Below are 20,920 nucleotides of genomic sequence, written 5' to 3' on the forward strand. Positions count from 1 at the left end.
TCATTGTATTGAGGACAGAACCCAGGCAGGGCCTTGCACATTCTAAGCAAGTATTCCTGTGCTGAGCCCCATCCACAGCCCCACATTTTAGGGAGAGAGAGTTTGTTTCCATCATATATTTCTATACTTCACCCTATAGAAGAAGAACTGAAAAGGAGGGCAGAAGGAAGAGAAGAAGATGAGAAAAAAAAAAAAAAAGGAATGAGTAAAAAATTGAAGTCTAAGCAAAACCTGGGGAAAGAAAACCAATATATTCCATGACAAACAAATATGGCCAATATTTGTGTAGTCTGCTTACTGCAGCTTTAGGGATTTGGGAGTACAGAAATAGTAATATTTACTCAAAGAGCCAGAAATAAAAACATTTCTCCCTGAACATATGAATGTTTTATATCTGTTGATTTATAAAACTATAATATTTAATTCTCACATACCATAAATAAGTGTTCTTCTAATGTTGAAGCAATATCTGGTCTTCAAGTGTGAGATTCTGAAATGTAAGACACTGCTTTTGCAGGGATGAAACTATTCCTTTTTATTATGAAGGGTTTCTTTGGACTCCCCAGTGGAAATTTCTTAGGTGATAAAGAGGAGGTGGTTCTGAGATTCACTAGGGGGAGCATGGGGACTCTGGGCCTGTAGCTAGTCCCATTTGTGGGATTTGATTGAGAGAGTGGTATGCTCTCAGCTGATGACAAGAGTTATTACTGAATCTAAGGAGTCTAACAGCCTGCTGATTTAAACCAAGAAGGGAGGGAGGTGGATACATTGATGAAAGGAAGTGGATTTAGTAAAAGTTGGGCCTGAGGAAAACAGAGACTTTTCTTTTTTGAGTTTCCGTTGTGGGTAGTGGTGGTGATGCGAAGTGTGGGGTGTGAAGGGCTTTTGTGGGACACAGTGCACTACCAGGAGACAATGGACACAACTAAGATCTCCACCTTCAACAGAGCTCTTTTCTCCAGAGTGTTGTGTCTTGTACTTCTTTTGGAAAGTCAACTAAGATCTAGAACCTTGACCTTCTGGGACAGCATACACATTATATTTTCAGAAAAGTTAATTATTTCTAAATGTCAATTCCTATGAGCTGAGGCAAAAAGAACATACTACGAAGAGGTCTCAGGTTAAAATTTATAATTATTTTTAAGGAATGCAAAAATGACTGTTTTCATCCACCTTGCTACTGAGAGACAACACATACATACACATCATGTAGAAAACTTGGGTGAGCATCTGTGATGAATAATTTGTGAATCTATAGCTCTACTTGAGATTCAAAGATCCTCAGATTCCAGCTGTCCTTCCATTATTTCTTAGTGGGCACAATATAAAAATAATAAATACTTTTCAGGTGGGCTTGATGAATGGGGATCTAGATCTAACTTTGCCTTGTTATTTAATTAAATGTTTGGAGAAGCTAGTCAACTCAGAGAAAGATTGGACAACACAGAGTGACAATATCTGTACTAGACTTCAGCCCTTAGCACATCAAAATTCCTGGACCTGTTTCTCTGGAATTCTCAGATAGAAATGATAACGCAGTCACCTATTTTATTTTTCAAAAATGACAACAGAAGTAAAGGAGTGATAACTGATGTGAAACATATTATATTATCATGTATTTGGGTTCATTGCATCCATGCATTTTATTCAATTTCTGTACAGAAAAAAAGAGGGGAAAAAGATAGTGAGGGAGATTGTGTTCTCAATCAGATTGTTGCTAAAGGATTTGTGGCAGGTCGTGAAGATGGTTCAGCAGGTAAAGGTGCCTGTCACCAAGAATGGCAACTTGGGTTCAATCCCTGGGATCCACACGGTAGGAGAGAACTGACTCTCACAAGTTGCCCTCTGACCTCCACACATGCTCCATGGGTACTATGTTCACACACATGCACACTGGTACATGGGATAAACAGATAAAATGTAACAAAATGCTTTGAAGGCTTAATGGGAAATGTGTAAATATCTTAAAAATATGAGTCTCACTCATATAATCTCAGATGGGTTTGTATGTCAATAGTAAATTGGAGAACTGATGTGTAAGTGTTTTGTTTTTTTGTTTTTGTTTTTGGTTTCATTTTTTTTTTTTTTTGGCTAATCATTTGGGAAAACAGAACACTGCTCCTTTTCACACCTCATCTTTGTAGCAGGTTTTGTGGGAAGAGGTCTGTGGGAGAGCTCAACTGTCCGCATCTTGCTATACTGTGCTAGGAAAAGCAAATTCCAAAGCTACACTGAGTCAAGGGGTGAAGAAATAGATCACACGCATATGGAAACTGCAAAGATTCATTGTAGAATGTACACAGAGTCTATTATTAATTAAATTTATTATTTCAATCACTCTACAACCAGGGGATAGAGATGGAAACCGATACGTAGATACATTTCACACATCTGTGTGTCTGACTAGCAGACTTTCACACGATGTGGCACAAAGGCAGTCAGTCACAACAGAGCAGATAGTTGGGTCCCTTCAGCGAGTTGCTGCTTTCCATGTGTGGAGGCAGAAACAGCAGCGAATCAGCATTAAAAGGGTATGATATTTACACTACATGCAGCAAACAGTTTTGAAATTCATCACAAATTTATATTTTCATATGCTGCACTCCAGATAGTGATTCCAACATTTCTGAAGAAATAAATATATTTAAGTATGTTCCACTGCTCCCTTTTGAATAAGAGTGCATACTCTATGATATTGGATGTTAGCTTAATGTAATTTAAAATTTTTTATAGGGGTTCACAGTCATGAGATTGCCTAGGGTCTCAGAAGATACTTTGGACTTTGAAATGTTGAGACTTTTAAAAACTCTGGTTATTTTAAAAGTTAGATTGAATATACTGTGCATTGAGAAATAGTGATAACCATGTAAGAGCCAGGAGTGGATGCTTTAGTTTGAATAGTAAGTGTTCCTGATAGGTCCATATTTCAAAATTTGGTCCCCAGATGGCAGCACTGTTTCTGAGGATTTCAAGAACCTTTAGAAGGTGAAACCTCAATGGAGGAAGTGGTCAAGTCAAATATTGAGGTGTCAAATACGTAGCCTCTCTATATTTGTAGCTCAATGGCTTGGTCTGATGGTGTTGTTGTTGTTTTGCTTTTTTTGTCAATCAAGTTGTTTATGTCGTATATGAATTGTATTTAAAAATAATGGGAAATAGAGCATGGTAGTGTATATCTGTTATTGCAGGAGGATCAAAAGTTCAAGGTCATCCTTGGCTGCATAGTGGTTTATGATTTGAAAGCTAGACTGGTATACATAACAGTCCACCTCAAAAAAAAAAAAAAAAAACCCAATAAAAACAGTGGGATAGGAACAGCATACATAATTTTAGCCAAATGCAGGTAAATAAAAACAGAGGGGTAAGAAGCATCAAAGACCGAGGGAAACATCTTTGTGTAGGTAAAGAATCACCTCGGAGAAGAGAAGAGTGCTTTAGTGAGGAGGCAGTGACTGGCAGATGTGTTAAAAGTTGACTGCAATCAGGTAGAATGCAGTGTATGGGGAGGACAGAAAGCGTTTTGGAAACAGTGAACTCATCAGGGTCCCTGACAAAGATGCCAGATTAGAAGAGTCTAAAGAGGAAATGGTGTTATAAGAGGTAAGGAAAAATAAAATAATACAAGACACATTTCAGAAACCATTTTCCAAGTTGTTTTTTTACCCTTTGGAATAAATGACTGGCAATTACCTGGATGCATATCCCTAAATATCCATATGGCATTCATTTATTTTTGTTTATATATATCTGCATGCACAGTCACACAGATCCATGTAGAGACACAGATACTTACACATGTACACATGCAGAAATATAGAAACGTCTTTTCTTAAGAATTTTGATAACAAATGGTTGTCTATTAGAAGATAAAATGCTACAAATCATTTAATAAATATTTAATGAAGCTTGGCAAAATTGGTGATCTGTCTCTTGTTTTCTTTTTTTTTTTATCGATTGTTGGTAATCATTGTTTATAAGCTATAAAGGCATTTCCATTGTTCTAAAATCAATCACGTTATGACATTTCTACCCATCTGTGCTTGGTGCTAAGGAACCCAAGATGTACATGGAGGCATAGTTCCTGCCAAAGAGATGTAGAGAAATGCTTCTGTGAAGCTGTTTCCTCCAGTATAAAACCTTTTATCTCAGAGGGAACCTTCTCAAGGCATAGGATTCCCTGGAGTGGAGAACACATCCTATCCTTCATGGAAGATCTTTACGATTTGGGATGTTCTAAAGGGAGATGACATCCCTTCCTTTGAGGAAGCTCAGATAATTAACTACTCAATGACTTCAAGAAGTCCCAGAAATGACAATATATACTAGGCGTCTCTGTTTCCAAGCTTATATAAGCAATACGGACTATTGAGAGACACTCTCAGGCAAATTTATTAGTCTAGAAGACTCCTGGACAAGACAAGCTGCCTGGAAGAGGCGGGTCACCTTTGCTGCCTTGAAGCAGCTGAGATCATCTGAGCTGCCTGGAAGAGGCTCAAACCAACTGTTGTGCCTGGATAAAAACACTCTGCAACCTGTTGAGATACCCTCAAGTTGTACAGTGCATTCTGTTTTCAGCTTTTGTGAACTGTCACCCATGCTGGATTGGGTTTTTGGTGATAGTTGTTTTTCTCATGCTATCTGCTGCTGTAATGAACTTCTCATCCATATTCCTGTAATTAACCCTGATAAAACTAGTTGTCTCATTAATCTGGACTTGGGTGCTAGTCATACTTTGGTTTGTCCTCATCTTGTTTGGCGTGAGTAGACAGTTGCTCATGTCTACCCAGAAAGAGTGCCACATGCTAAAGATGCATAATGTACTATTAGGAGCTAGTTCACGACCTTGGTCCATATGCCATGTGCTAATTCTATGAAGTGTGTTGCATCATTTCCATTTAAGAATAATAATAAAAAAACACAGCTGGAAAAACTGCTTACTTAGTTAAGTGCCCATCATTGCAGTACCTACCTTTAATCCTACTGCCAGGGGTCAGGGTCAGAAGGCTTCTTGAAGCATACTGGCCAGCAAATCTACCTGAATAGGTCAAATCTAAGTTCAGTGAGAGAGTCTCAAAAATTGTGGGGGCTGATAAAGGAGGCCTGCATGTCTACTTGGCTTCCACACACATGTATATGTGTACCTGTACACACACATGCACACACACATGAATTCATCCTATTAGGTCATGAATGATGGAGGTGACATGGAAATAAAATATGGCAGATGGTCATATTCAGAAGCAGAGCTGTCCTTTTAATTAGAACAAGTGAAGGGATGGGTGATCTCCTGGGAAGTAGAGACTGTGAGCTTGTGGGGTGGGGGCCTTGGGGCTTTACAAATGAAAGCGGGGCACTTTGGAGGCAGAAGAGCACATTTGCAGGTCAGTTCCCCTTCAGGCTGGAAGTGGTAGGTACCGGCAGGTTTGGTATGTGGATCTCCTTATCTGAATCTTCCATGTGTGATATCAGTCAAGTCAACTTTCCTGTCTGGAGTTTCTCTGTTCACACAAGGCTTTTAAGTAATGAACTCATCGCACACTAACAATAATAAAACAGAATGGAGAAATAGACTAAAAAGTTTACACAACTTCAAGTCAACTTTCCTGTCTGGAGTTTCTCTGTTCACACAAGGCTTTTAAGTAATGAACTCATCGCACACCAACAATAATAAAACAGAATGGAGAAATAGACTAAAAAGTTTACACAACTTCAAGTCAACTTTCCTGTCTGGAGTTTCTCTGTTCACACAAGGCTTTTAAGTAATGAACTCATCGCACACCAACAATAATAAAACAGAATGGAGAAATAGACTAAAAAGTTTACACAACTTATTTGAGTGGCAGAGACTAGCACTCATTTTTCAAGTGGGTCAGCACTCAAGTCAGAGCTACTTAAGAGAAAACATAAAAATAAAGCAGTATGGAATGGAATCTCATGGATCTTGCTGGTGGCTGTGGCTGGGTGATTGATTTTCTTATACTTCTCTGACTGCAGCTTGTCATTTGACCCGTTCTACCCACAAACAACATCAAGCAAATTGGACTGAGTTTTGTACCTCAGTCAATGTGGTCCCTTTGTCTTTATCTGAAACCAGCTGTGCTCACTGCTCTAAGCACAAGCACACAAGAAGTCCTGAGGCTTACCTGGACCAGTTCCTACACAGAAAAGGAGTAAAGAATGCAAAACGCTGCAAGACTTTATGGCAATTGTTTCATTCCAGAAATAGTTGCCTACAGGTAGTTTTACTTGCATTTGATACAATAGAAACAAAGAGACTAGAATTAAACTGAAAACTTTCAGTTGTGCATGGTGCCAGTGTAGATGCTGCTTCTTCAGCTTGAACTCAAAACAGGAACACAGATATGGTTGCAAATATCTGTTGACACAAATAAAGTCCTTGAATTGCCTGTCCTTTTAATCAAGTGTAGAAGCAGCACGTAAGGGCCATGCAAGGGATGATAATACTCTGTTCTTTCCAGAAATATGCAAAGCATATGACAATTTTCACAAACATTGGTTCCATAGGGCAATGAAATCAAGAGAGCAGAAATCATCACCAGTTCATCCATAAGACCAAGAAGACTAAATAGTTAGCAGGGTTAGAAAAACTGTGCAGACAGCAGCGAAGGTTATAGTAGTCTGTCCCATTGAGCTGTCACTTTGCATCCTTGACATGACTTGATATTCCTTGTTCCCAGAATGTGCTTAACTACGCGATGTTTTTGCAGAGTGAGGCTGTGCCTACATTTTGTAAATTGAGGATTGACCAGGCCAGTTGAGGACTCTGGTCACTGCCTGCTCTTTACAGGTTGCTCTTCTGACTTACCTTCTACACTTTACATATGCACTTCTGTATACGGATATTTTAGAACATAAAAGTAACATTTTAAGAGTAAAAGTGATTTAAATGTTTTTCTTTGACAAATCCTATCCGTGAGAAAATTTTCTTAAAATAGCTTTTAATCTGGCTCAGCCTACCTGGCCCTGCTTTACTGCACTTCACACTCACGCACAGCATCGGACGATCTGCTGCATTTGCTCTTCATCATCTTTACTCCACAATGCTTTGCACAGGTTGATGAAGAGAAACGTCCAACAGATTTGCTTCTTCCAGAAAAGACATCAAACTACCATAATCTGTTAGTTCTGACAGCTCAAATTAATCAACCCTTTCTTTTTCCTAGGTGGCAGGAAGAGAGGGAGGAGGGGAGGATTGAGAGGGAGGCTCTGTATTAACATGAATCTGTGCTCTACAAAGGGAAATCTGTCCCTGTGGTTGGATAATGAAGTGCATATGCATTCAATTAGCGACATCTTTGTGCCTCACTTGAAGGCTCTTATTTGTTGTGCTAATTTCCTATGATGATTCATGTTTCTATATGTACAAAAAATAATTTAAACAATTACTTGAATCAGTTGAAATATGCATGTCACACAGCAAAGAAAGCCTGTTTATTTACAGTTGGCTACAAGAGACAAACACAGCCTTTGAAGAAGCTATTTTCATCCTCTGACAAAAACGGGATACCTTCTGAAACTTATTTGGATGAACACGTATTTGTTTGCGTGGACGCAAGAAACACGTGCTTGCATTAGTGGAAGGAAGTGGAAAACATAATTTACCACAATCCTGCCTGGAGAATGTATTTCCCCAGGAACCGGAAAACAGAAAAAATCCAGCTCTTTTAAAATTAGCTCCTAGTCCCAAATTACATCTTTACGTCCTGTATTCTCTGGCCTGTCACTAGCCATGGCCTTTGGACTCCCAAGTTATAACGCACCCTAGAGTCAGGTTCAGACTTGGAGAGAGTGCCTGGTCCCTTGTGCTTTTTCCTGTGAGGATAGCTCCAAACATCTTCCCTAAATGAGCTCTGTGCTTTGCTCAGGCCTCTCCCGGTGCGAGCGAGGAGGAGCAGCTGCTGCAAGGAATGGCCCCAAGCCACAGAAAGGAAGCCCCCACCCCCCACCCCCGCCCCGCCAGAGGGAGGACCCTCCTGAACTCTTTTCTGGACTCCCTAGTTCTTCTCTGGGCAATCGCCCGGTCCTTCGTAGCGCTGCTGCCTCCGGCGCTCATCCTGCATCCCAGTGAGCCCCGCAGAACGTCGACTGACGACTCTCGGGACCAGCAGGCACAGAGGCTCGAGGCTCCGGCGGAGGGGTCGCAGAACCACGGCTGGCACGCGCGTGTAATTATCCCAAGACTTCCCCAGTGCGGTTGGAGGCGGAGAGGAGCAGTGCGAGTCGGAAGCGGGCATCTAACAGCACCGGATGAGCCCTAGTGCTCACTCGGTGCCCCTGCACTCTGGACTGCACGCCCCCTAGGTCGGAACAAACTCGGGGTGTAGAAGTCTGCCCTGCACAAGTTCTTTGGCTGGGCGCTGCCCAGGCTCACGTTAGCGGGTGCTCTTCAGTTTTACCATGGTCACTAGAAGCTCCGCAGGGGCGCAGTTTTAAGGAGCTTGCCCCATTTTCCATGCTGTGTATTTCAATACCCTCCCCCTCCCCCCCGTCTCGCTCCATTCGTGCTGCACCAGTTGCCATGTGTGGGTGGTGGAGCCCTCATCGGTCTCCTATAGGGCCACCAACGCGACCCCGTGTCCAGCCCCACAGAAAGCTCCTCTGGTGGAGAGGGGTCTGAATGAAGCTTCCAAGCGTCTCGGCCCTGTGCCTAGGCCTTGCTGGAGTCTTTTAGGGATGGCCCGACTTACCTGATCCACTACCCTCATCTAGGCTTTTGTGCGGCGACGCCCCCGCCCCTGCGGGAACCCGGGCAGTGGGCGGTGGGAGGGCCGGCGCTGGAACGCAGTCTCCTTGGCCCAGCCGCCCCCGCCTACTCTCGCGGCCAGGGCCAGCTCTCCGCCACGCAACAGCCTCTCGGAAACAAAGGTATCCCTAGCCTTTTCCTGTCCCTTCCTCCGGTATCTTCATTCTTTTGCAAGAATTTGTCTGTGTGTCTGGGAACTGAGCATCCTTACTCTGTCATCTCGGAATTCCACAAGGGGCTTTGAAATGTGAATGTGTCTCCGCCCAGACTGGGAAGCAAGATTGCAGGAGCCCTCCAAAATAGCCCTTCTCGTCTTATGTAATTAAGAACCAGGAGCTTTCCAAAGCACCTCTACAGTTTCCACAGTGCTCAGCTTCTCTGCTCTCTTCCCTCTCCTCCCCCCACTCTCTCCCGGTCTCTTTCTCTCTGCCCCCCACCCCGTGCGCGCCTGTGCTGCGCGCCCATGTTCGTGCGTTCTTTTTCATTTCTACCATTAGGAAAGCCACTCAGAGCCACTGTGAACTCAGAAGAGGCTCAGATCTTATTTCCCACGGATTCCTGCCTCTCCAGAAACGCTGCCAACGTATACATATGGGGGTACCAAGCTGAAGAGACCATTAATCCCTGAGAAATGTGACAAGCTAGAGGAACTGAAAAGCTGGACGTCTGGAAGCAGCGTTAGCGGGAGTGTAGGATCTGGAATTGGCAAAGAGGGTCCCCGTCCCCTCGCTTCAGCACCGGAAGGAATGGACAGCGTCTCCCAGCTGGGCCGCAGCCTCTGGGACCAAACTGTGCTCCCGCTGCTGCCGCTGCTGCCTCTGCCGCTGTTCTCAGGGCCACTGTCATCCACAAGAGCTCTTAGCAGCTAAAAGGCGGTGCCAGTGCCTCTGGTGCCCTTCCTTGATGGACGAAAACCAGCCCTCCTCATCCTTTGCCTCTCATAAGAAGCCGGCTCCGCGGAGTTAAACTCTAGGCAACAACTTCAAGATTAATTTTCTCTACGGGGCTGGAGGGTACGCAGGCAGAAGTGTGGAATTGAAGTTCTTAGAAGCACCAAGGAATCATGGGCGCTGCAGTAGGAGTTGAAATACTCAAAGGCCCACAGTTTTTAAAATAAGAACGTCCCAGAGTGGATTGCAGCTGTTGTGGAGATAGCTTTGTGAGAGATTGGAGATCCTAAACTCCAACCTTCCATTCGAGAAGCTGCAAAGACTTCAATTCCTCTGCTCAGCAGGTATGTGATAATACCATCATGTCCATTGTTTCAACACACACACACACACACACACACACACACACACACACACACACACACGACAGAAAAGATACAAACATTACATGTTGAAGATTAAGGAAAATGAGTAATTCTGGTTGTTTAAAAATAATTATTTCTAGATTGGTATCTTAGGAAATCTCTTCCTTAATAAATTAGTCTGGAGTTTTACTTTTCTGGAGTCTCTTATGTGACAGAAGTGACAACAATGTGTAGCTGACTTACATTAGTTTAGCAAACTTTTGCTTGGACGTTTTCTTCCTGCTCAACTAATATCTTTGGGGAATCTGTGTGTGTCTTGTTATTTTCTTTAGAACTAATGAGCATTAGTGTTCAGTGATCATAGGCATTAGGTTAAAAATGATTCTAGTTGTGTCATATTGCATCTGAAACTCAAAAAGTTGGACATAGCCCAATCATCTCTTCCAATATTTTAGACAGTTATAATTTGCTAAAATGTTTAGTGGCACAAAATATGTATATATTAATATCTTGTCCCTTTGGAATCAGGGTCCCCAAGTGTAGCTAGACCTGTAGACTTATCAGCAGATGTATCAAGGCTGCTCTATCAGCCTTGACCCTCTAGAAGGCAGCTTTCTGTACATCTTTAAGAGAGTGGGGTTTCCCTTAACGCACTCACTGATTAGCTCTGCAAAACATACTTGTTTCTGAAATCAAGTGATAAAGATGAATCAATTCTTAAAAAACATAAATCGTAGCATGGCAAGTTTTTTCCCCCCTTGATACTTCTTTCTAGACTCCTTCTCTAGAGCTTTAAAATTAGAGCTTCCACAGTGACCTTGATAAAAGCATTGTGCTTTAATGAAAGGGGCTTTCCGTGTGAAATCAGTTATACACATGTATAGTCCACGCCTGGCATTTCAGAAAGAACTCATTCAATCACAGTGAGCACACTCTCCTCATCTGAGAGCGTTGGCTCACAGGAAGATTTCTCATAGTCATGACGCTATATGCTTAACCAAGTCTGTGCAAACAGTTTGCCTCTTGAAAAATTGCAGGAGTTCAGAAGATTTCTTTTAAAAATAATAAACTACATATATCTGCAAATAAAATACCTTTATGTCATACTCACACGGACTCTCACTTTCTTGATTTGAATACCTAGTCCTGTGAGCCAGGGTGGTACTTGTTGGCAGACTAATAGCTGCCAGTTTTATATTGGCTGAGAGTAACGATTCTTCTCTGAGGAATTGCCATTTTTAACTGTTACTCACCACTCACCAAGAAGCTGCTTGCATCACAGATAGAGAGCAGAACCTCCTTGGGGCATGTTTGCCCTAGATAGGTCAGAAATGATCACCAGAGGACTAGAAGGCTGCATTAATTGATGTGAATCCCTCCAGTGTACCCCTTATAGAATCCTTTTCTTTTTCTAGTCCAAGAAATGTGGAAGCAGATTACCACATGGAAGATGTAATCACATTTTAGGAGAGTTACAGCATGCGAGCAGACTGTTATTTTGGTTATTAATTAATTCATGTAGATCAACTCCCCCAGTCAGTGGAGCATAAGATGAAATGTGGGACCGTGTTCTGAAGTGTAGCCTGTGTGTCTTATGACCGCAGTTCTCTCCAGAGTGGTGGAGGGGGCAGGCTTTCTCTATGTGGAATAGAAACTAACTGGGTTAGGTAAAAATTACCTTTGGCTAGTCCTTTGCAGAATTGGTTATTGAAATAAATAACTTTAACTCACCACTCCAAACCCAAGAAAGGGTACTGAAGCTCTTGGTGGCTGCTGCCCCTGAAGAAATGTAATGCTGAGATAGAATTTTTGTAAGCCTATTTAGTAGCTGTCCTAAAGGCTAATAATCTCTAACCATAATTAAATGAATAAACAACTGGCCAAGCAAATAAGTGAAGCAAGAGAGGAGTAATAGGGTTACTGGAAATCAGCCTCCATTTTGATTCCACTCATCTCTGAAAAGAAATCAGCACTTTCAGAAAGTGTCTCCCATCCTTGGAAGCAGTTGCTGCTTAGTGGATACTTTGTTTTACAGTGTAAAAATGATGTCGGATTTTATGAACATCAACTCAATTAGCATCTCAGTACTAAGAGGTGGTTTGAGCCATAGAATTTGTTCCAGTGTTTTCCTTTTCATGCCTGGAGATAGAGTGATAGCAGGTTGGAAAGAAATTTTGACTTGTATTTAAATTACAAATTATTATAAAAACAGGACATAGATGCTGGGAGTGGTAAATCATACTTTAACTTAAGCATTGAAACAAGACAATTGTGGGAAGTCTGAGGCCCATGTGGGATACACAGTGAGCTGCAGGTTAGCTTGGGCAGAATATTGACATTCTGTCCCAAAAATCTGTAAACCCAAACCCAAATACAAACTAAGCAATACTACTAAAAACTATTTGGTTACACTTTTCTGTAGGCTACCTAAATTTTAATAAACTATCTCAAGGTAATTATCACTAATTCCATATCATTTTAACTTTGAGTTTTCATGGTTTGACTTTAATGTTGTTCATTTACTTGAGTCTTAATAAATTTGAAAACGTTTAAAATATGAGACTGTTGTTTTGGAGATTTAAGAAAGTTCTTTGATAATTGGCGTTATTTCAACATTTAAAAGCTGTGAGTTATAGACAATGAATCTATTCATTTTAGCCTGACACATGAAGCAAAAGCTACTAATTAAGAAAAGAATATTCTTAGCCAGAAATTGTTCATCATACCTGCCCCAAACCCTGTACAGTGAGCAATAGTAGAGCACTCAGATGGAAAGCACATTTACTTAGCATTTTCTTCCTCTGTAGCTGAATGTGATAGACATGGCGTACTGCAGTGTCAAACATGCTATGTGCAGTGATGAAGAAAAACTAGTGCTGTTTGGCAGTAAGATGGCAAATCTTCCTGAAATACTGATTTGAGGTGTAGGACAAATCAATCCACTCATGCTTCATTTTCTTCTCTCAGTTGGGTAAATTTCATCAGTCAACAATAAGCAGATCTTTACATATAGACACGTATATTTCTTCACTGTTAGTGAACTGCTTAAATGATATTCATTTTATGAAAAATTAGGAAGTGTAAATATGATGCTCTGAGAGTCTCCTGGGAAGTTCAGGCTGTATCTGGGTGTTATTATAAAGGGTTTCTAACAGCATCATTCACTCATAGAAAAGTTCCCTGCAAATGGATACATATCAAGAATGTAGGTTAAAAATTATCTTGCTGAAAATGTAATGTTTTCTTGATAATACTGCTGATTTTTTAAACTTATTTTTTTGTATAAATATTTTGAAGTAGGCAGAATTTGGTTTAAAAATATTTGTTATTCAACATCAGGGTCATGTTTTCTATTAATTGGTCAAATTTAGGTCAACACAATCCTACTTCAGTATAACAACTTTTATTTTGACTTTTGATATATTATTGTCCTTGTGTCATGATTTTCTTCATATGAAGGATTAATTTTTATCACTAATTGTATGGACATAGAAACTCACAAGACTAGGTGGCCTTTGAAACTACCTGAAAATATGCGGAGAGTGCCTTTGGTTTCATTGCTGGTCAGTGGGCATGGAGTGGAATGCAGATTCTGTGGAGCTGATGACTGGGACTAAACTGCAGATGCTATGAGAGTGCAGTCTTCATGTGGCCTGAAGCCTATGTTATGGTCATATGTCTCCTCAGGACTCTCAAGTTTCAACACATGGCACAATTTGTTTTTGTCAGATGTCATTTTGTATAGTATAACACATTAGCATTTTTATTTGTATAGACTTCTAGACTATAACTAAAATATACTGAACTTATGTTTAAGAAACATAAAGTATTGTTTGGCACCATAGTTATTTCTAATATGTTTTGTGGTCAAACTATAATTGGTCCAGAAAACAAAAATGTTGTAATTATTTGGACGTAGTATTTTTAGTTGTGAGAGTTGCCTTGTTCCTTACATAAAACAGAAGGAATAGATGATGAAGATCTAAGGAAAAGAATAGAAAGTGAAATGAAATAATTCCTTGTGCCTGAGAATTTTGTCTCTTATCATTGTGAAGCTTGCACTTAAAGAATTAGAGATCATTTTGGTTTTCAGTAACTTGACCTTCAACTTGCCAGGACAGTCAAGTACTGAAGTTTATTAAACAGTAAAATCTGCATTAAACAATTCATCAAATAATTGACATTTATCAACTTTAATTTACATATGTGTATATAGCTAAAACAAACATTTACAATGTAATTTCAGGTTTATTACTATATAATTATTATACTTAGCAAAATATATTACCATTCATTCAGTATTTTAGCTAAAGATTTCCTTTTTTTGGCAAAGGATACTTGGTACTTATTCATAATAAATGAATAAGAAATAATCTTTTATAGATTGTACCTGAATTTAACAGCATTGTTTTAAAAACCTATAAAACATGTTGTAAAATGCTTAAACAAAAGAGAACAATGCATCTTATCCTCAAAGAAATCTGTGGTAAAGGATAGGTATCAAATGTGAAGTGCATTTAATGGTAGAGGTGAACAAAGAGTGTGGCATGATGGAAACCACACCAAGGTCACACCACTTCTGGGTCCCAGCATGTTTTTATTTCATTCATGGCTATGTGGTCTTGGGTAAATTAACCTCTTTACTAGCTTATATGAATTCTTGATCTTGTAGCAAAGTAACCATTGTGCCCATAAGGAAAATCCATGAAAATCCATAGGTTTATGTGAACTCACATTTTTCTTCATGTTCTAGTATTCTCATGGTGGGCAGAACATAAGCTTAGGATCCGTTGGCCTTTTCCTAGCTAGATTATACTGTGTGTAACTGGATTCAGTTGTAAAGACACCACTTCCACCCCACAGTCCTGTCTTCATCTCTCTCTCTCTCTATCCCTGTTTTACCTTCCTTCCTTTTTTACATTTATTTGGCTTATTCTAGGTCAATGTGATTTTCATTTCAAATCCACTTTTCTTCTTTTCTTTTCTTTTCCTTTTTAACTGCCCAAGTCTTACATACCAAGACTTGAGTGCGGAAGGCTCTTCCAGAACCACACTGATTGAGGGACTAGGTGGTCTTTAACTGAGTGTCATGGTGCGTTTGTCAGAAGACAGTGCAGCACAGGATGTGATAGAAAAGAGTCATGCCCTGAAATCCTCTTGACGACTCTATCAAAGATTTCCAAGTTACTTATATTTACTTGTAAGCAGCAAAGGCAGTTTCATTTGTTGTCATATCTCTGGAAAGTTTACTGATCTTAGTGAGGAGTTAAGATGAAATTCTTAGTGTGGCCTTCTCTACATGAACCAATGCTTTGTGGGTTTCCATTCGCTTTGTTATTCAGAAACAATAGCCAGAGGTACAGAAATGGAAAATAGACAGTAAGGACAAGAGTAACTAATCTTGAATAGACTTTTGTCCTGTATTAGTCTCTTTAACCATCAAGTTCAAATAATAATACTTAATTTGTTATATGTGAGACCTGTTGAAAATTAGCTAGACGATTGACCCTTTGATGTCCTGATATCTTTTAAAATTTGATATTAGACCCTAAAAATAGATTGATCTCATTGCCTACACTTAACACCAAGGTGTAATGTATAGGTTGAATTTACAGTCAATCTAAGTCAGCTTGTGCTAGTCTAATTTAGTAAATTGCTTTTTACACTAAGGGTAAGGGCTGTTCTTTTTTCTTTCTGAGCACATAATTAAAAAAAAATTAAGAATCATTCTCATGAATTATAAAATAAAATTCTGTTCACCCAATCAGTTTATTTTTAATTTATATATTGTATTTTCATTCTAGTTAGTCTCTTAGAGTGAGTACATCTTATTGCTATTGAACATTTCATTGAACATAATAAATAGAATCCAGAAAACTTAGCCCTATCTTTCAATCAAATCATTCCATGGTATTTGGCACAGTGTTAATGACTTCTAGAGCTCAGCTTTAGGGCATCTCATGCAGTTCTGACATCAGGACTACGAGGCTGACTTTCATCACTAGTTTCAAATGTTATGACTGAAACTGAGACCAGGGAGTGGTCCCAACACATACGCCAACCTTACAATTTAAGGACGCCTTTTCATCCTTTTCCATTTTTTTTTTTTTTTTTACTTGTGGCTTAAGAACTCTCTCTTCTCTTGCTTATTACATTAGCCCTTTAAGTTTTTATTTGTATTACTTCAATTGCACGTATATGTTTGTTGAGGGCGTTATATGTACACATGGATGCCAGTGTTTGTGAAGGACAGAAAAATTAGACCCTTTTGGAACAGGTGGTTGTAAGCCACGTTTTGTGGTTGATGGGAAACCTTATATCCTTTGTAAGAGCATGCTCTCGGCTGCTGAGCCATCTCGCCGGCTCGCATTCTTCCCCTTTTCAGATTGTGATAATATTTTTTTAAATAACAAAAGGAATGAACACACAAAAAATGCTATTGTGACCATATTCTATTGAGTTTATATCTGGGTGACTAAGTCGCTGGAGACGCTGAGATGTGCAAGGATCTTGAAAGGATCATGTGCTATCTTGGCTTTAACAACACGATCAAGTCTTGAAAGTGACCATTCAGGGGCGTCATCCAGTCACAGTGAGCCAGGCTTAGTGCTGTTGCAGAGTCCAGGTATGGGACGAGGACACACACACACACACACACACACACACACACACACACACACACCTTTGTAGGAAGGAATTTAAATATACTTTGTTTTCTCTGAGTTGAATGCTCATTTTTAGGTAGTCGTGTAAAATACATATGAAGGACAAAGAAATTATTACTATAGTCACTAAAGCACTTGTTTTACTAGTAACACATAAGATCCTATTGACTTGAGAAGTTAAAAATAATCTGGAAAAGTAATGTGTCTCGTTTTTATTATACATCCCCATTATAAACACACATATGCTATTATTTTTCTTTGTTTCCAATGCGGAAAACTTAGAAAAATTCTGAACATACAGAATGCACCCAAAGAGAGCGACATACTAATCTCAATTCCTGCAACTTTGTTTGCTTTAAAACATTTATTACTTTTATTTTATTTATTATTTGTATGGGTTCAGGGGGGGAATACGCAAGTCTATGAATATGTGTTCATGCATTAGTGGAAACATGAAACATGCCTCATGGGAAGTTAGGGAACAACTTAATGTGCAGAAAGGGATTCTCTCTTTCTGTCATTTGGGCATCAGCGATAATGAACCCTGATCCTCAGGTATGGCAGTAAGCATATTTGCCCTGTGACCCAGAAGGCCAATAGAAGCTACTTCTATAGGAATGGCTAGCAATCCCCAGGTGGTTCATGCAAAATGCAAATTTCTATTTGTCTGATGCTCAGGTTCTTTTCTTGAGCCACTTAGACTCTCTGTGTAACAGTCTGGCTTTATCATGAATCCTGCAGGAGTAAATTATCTACTTTTCTTAAGGCCAATTAAGTTTTCTAAATCAACAATGTACCATTTAGCAAATTGCCTTTCAGTACACTAAAAGACTCCCCAGTAACCCAAAAGAGTTAATGTACCACCAAGCAGTGGGAAATTTATTCCATCCTTGCTGAGAGACCAGACAGCTGTAAGCATTAATGGGACCTGTTGCAGATTACCACTGTGGAGCACAAAGTCACTGTCTAAGCCATGTAAGGTGGGGAGGTCCTGATGGGTGTGGAAGGGTTTGGGGAGGGGGTAGAAGGTGTAATCTTCAGATCAAAAGCTAGCTAGGTCTCGGTGGCACCCCCACAGGTCGTATGCACACCACCTGTAATCATGAAAGCATAGATAAGTCAGCAACCTGTAATCTCAAAGTCTTATCTGGTTGTAGATTTATATACAAGTGCTCCTTTTGAAATAATCAGCACCCTCATTATTCTTGTAGTGACAATTGGCTATATATATTTTCACCTTGTGTGAGAAATGGAATAATTTATTCTCTCTGAATTAAAAATAATTACATGTAGATGAATGTACTAAGTGTAGTCCTTTTGTATACAACCTTTTCATAAACTTTCTGAAAAATGTAGTGACTCTGGCCTCCCTGCCATTAGTTATTATTGTTTTTTATTGCTATTGCCGTTCTACTAGAAGAATCTGGAAATCTAACTAGAAAAAGCTTTTCAGTTCTTTTTTCTCTTAATTATGGCTATTATGAGAAAACATGAACATAAATGAGTATCAGATATCTGGCCAATTTTATAATTTTGGAGCAGTTGTCAGAATTATGGAGGAATGCTGAAAAATGTAATTAGGTATAAAGGGAAGTAAGTGTGTTGTGACACAAGAATTTCTATTATACTCAATGGCCTTTTTCTCAACAATGAAATTTCTTGAGAATATTGTCCTACTTTCATTTTGATTTGAAACTTTTGGGAGAGGATATGGATAAGTAAGGCATAATCATAGAATAACAAATCAATCAAATTCTAGAAACAATATGCATTACTTTTACATGCATATAAAGCTTTAATAGGGTATTTTTTTCATACCACAAAATTAATGAAATTACAAACCACATAGTTTTCTTCTTTGGTACGCAGCCTCAGAGTATTTGCATAGGAACCTTAGTGTAGTATGCTCAGCTAAGCCAATTACTGTCTTTCTACATGTAGAGGAAGGCTGCATTTTAAGAGCTTGAACCTTAGGAGCAACATGGCAATCAGATTTTAAAAAAAAGTGTCAATCTGAGACTACATCATAATTATTCCTGATGAATGTGGACTTTGAACATTTGGACCAAGGCAACTATGTGGGAAAAAAAAAGGTTGGCACGTGATGAATTACTTAGCATTTCTTTTTGTAAAGAATAAAAGCTTCCTGGCTGGCAATGAAGGATTTGTGGTCTGTATGGCAGTATTTTGAACAAGGAGATCTTTTATAAATGCTGTCCTTGTACTTAGGAAATAATTATGGGACGCAGCTGCAGGTTTTAATGGCTTTTAATAAAATATGCTATAAATGCATTAGCAATAAATGTATAACATGAGAACCAAGACATTATAAAGCATCATTAAATGTACCTATTGGTGTGCATCATTAGATGTACATATGTAGCATAAGTGCTCTAGTAACACTAGTGGGTCTGTAAATATCTAGGGTATTTTGAAGAAAATTTCAAGGCAAATAAACTTTAGTTATTAAGATTAATATGGAGATGAAATCTTCTAAAAGTAATACAATTTCAGATATATGTCTGATAAAGGATTGAAACATTCAAATTACAATCATATGTAGAATTGTAATTATCACATGCAGAACATCAAATTATAATATTTCAGCAGTTTTTGATTAGTTAGTCTTTCATTAAGAAAATGGGTGTACTTCATAGGAGAAGGTAACTTACTTAAAAAAAAAATCTTTGTTTAATACTTATCTTGTTTTGCTTACTGCAATCCTTGTTTACAATATCAAGTTGCCAGAATACTAATGAGAAGGCAAGCACAGCTCATCACTCAGGGACTTCCTTTTGGTAGTTATTTATTTATACAGTAAAGATTCATTTTAAAAACTAAGGTTGGTCACCAAGTTCAAGAAGACTGGAGTATAAAGAAGCATGGCACAGCCATTGCTCAGTCAAGACGTCATTAACAGACAGAGCTGGAAAAGTGCTTATTGATTGTCAGAGCCAGTTGACTCTCAGGGAGTAGTTGATATTTGTTATAATTTTCAAGTTTAGTTCATCAGATCCCAAGAGTAAACAGAACCAGTTACTTAATGATTACGTTAGAAGAATGGTGAGAGTTGACTGATTATCAATGGGCACATGCTTTTAACTTATAGGATAGAAAAGGTAGCTGAGTAAAGGAGCTGGAAAGGAAGCAAGATGGGGCACACACTTTCCTAAGCAAGGATGGATGCAGACAATTGCTGCACTTCATTTTCTCGTTAAATTTTGAGATCATTATAAACTTTAAGGAAATTATAGAGATAGTTTCTTGTGGGACCTCATCCATCATGCCCTGATGTACTATCTTATGCAACTAGAGTTTGGAGTTAGACCCAGGAATTGATACTTGTGCAGTACTGTAAAAATAGATACAGCCCTTCTTTGGGTTTCCCCACTGTTCATCTGGACTCATGTGCATCTGTGAGTATGTGTTTCAGTATAGTTACTTCACATGGAATTCTCTAGGACCATGCTAATAACCAAGATACATGGTGCTTTGTCAACACAGAAATTTTCTCTTTATAGTGTGGCTCAGTCCACACTTCTCTGTCTCTCTAACTCTGCTACTTTGATGTGACTAAATTAATGGGATCATTTAGTATCTAACACTCCATACTTACTAAGCTACTGCCTTTGAGACTCAGGACTTTGCACATGTAAGTAGCTTGTACTTTAGTGACAGAGAACCTTCCAATATGTGGATTTGCTAGTTTGTATGCCTGTTTACAGTTGAAGGACATTTGCATTGTTTTTAGTTTGAGGTTAATACCTAAAAAGGTGTCAAACATATCCACACAAAGTTGTTTGCTATATAGTAACATAAATAAAAGTCTCCTTTCTCTCTCCTATTATTTCAAAGATGGTAGGAATATACGTTGAACAGGTTAGCAATGTACTCAGAGCCTAGACTTTGACCCAGTCATGCTATGCATTTCAAATGGTGACTTTCCACCACTCAATGGTAATTTCATGCAATGCTAGTTTCTTTTGGTCTATAAGCACTGATTTCTGATATGTAGCAAGTATAAAACAGAATAATTTTTAAATAAAAGCCGGATACAAATATTGTTACATTGGTATCTTGAGATTCTAAGGGCCATATTTTTTCAATTTCATAATCTACATATATTGCAACAACAAAAGAGGATGAGTTTGTTTAAAAATCTGTACATACTGTGTCCAAATAAATGTTATTTACAATGTATATTCTTAGGAATCTCACAAATATCTTTATAAAGTT

The 20,920-nt window shown here is 39.0% G+C and overlaps 1 protein-coding gene across 1 annotated transcript in view; it reads left to right on the forward strand.

Annotated features, from left to right (window-relative positions):
* Positions 1 to 9,571: 9,571 nt before the first annotated feature.
* Positions 9,572 to 20,920, forward strand: part of Sntg1 (syntrophin gamma 1) — a 731,705-nt gene continuing 720,356 nt past the window's right edge. Inside the window, exon 1 of the mRNA XM_051159373.1 lies at positions 9,572 to 9,998. The gene's annotated coding sequence lies outside the window, so the exon portion shown is untranslated. The remainder of the gene's footprint in view (positions 9,999 to 20,920) is intronic.

The sequence above is a fragment of the Acomys russatus genome, chromosome 2, assembly GCF_903995435.1.
Source record: "Acomys russatus chromosome 2, mAcoRus1.1, whole genome shotgun sequence".
Taxonomy (NCBI): Eukaryota; Metazoa; Chordata; class Mammalia; order Rodentia; family Muridae; genus Acomys; species Acomys russatus.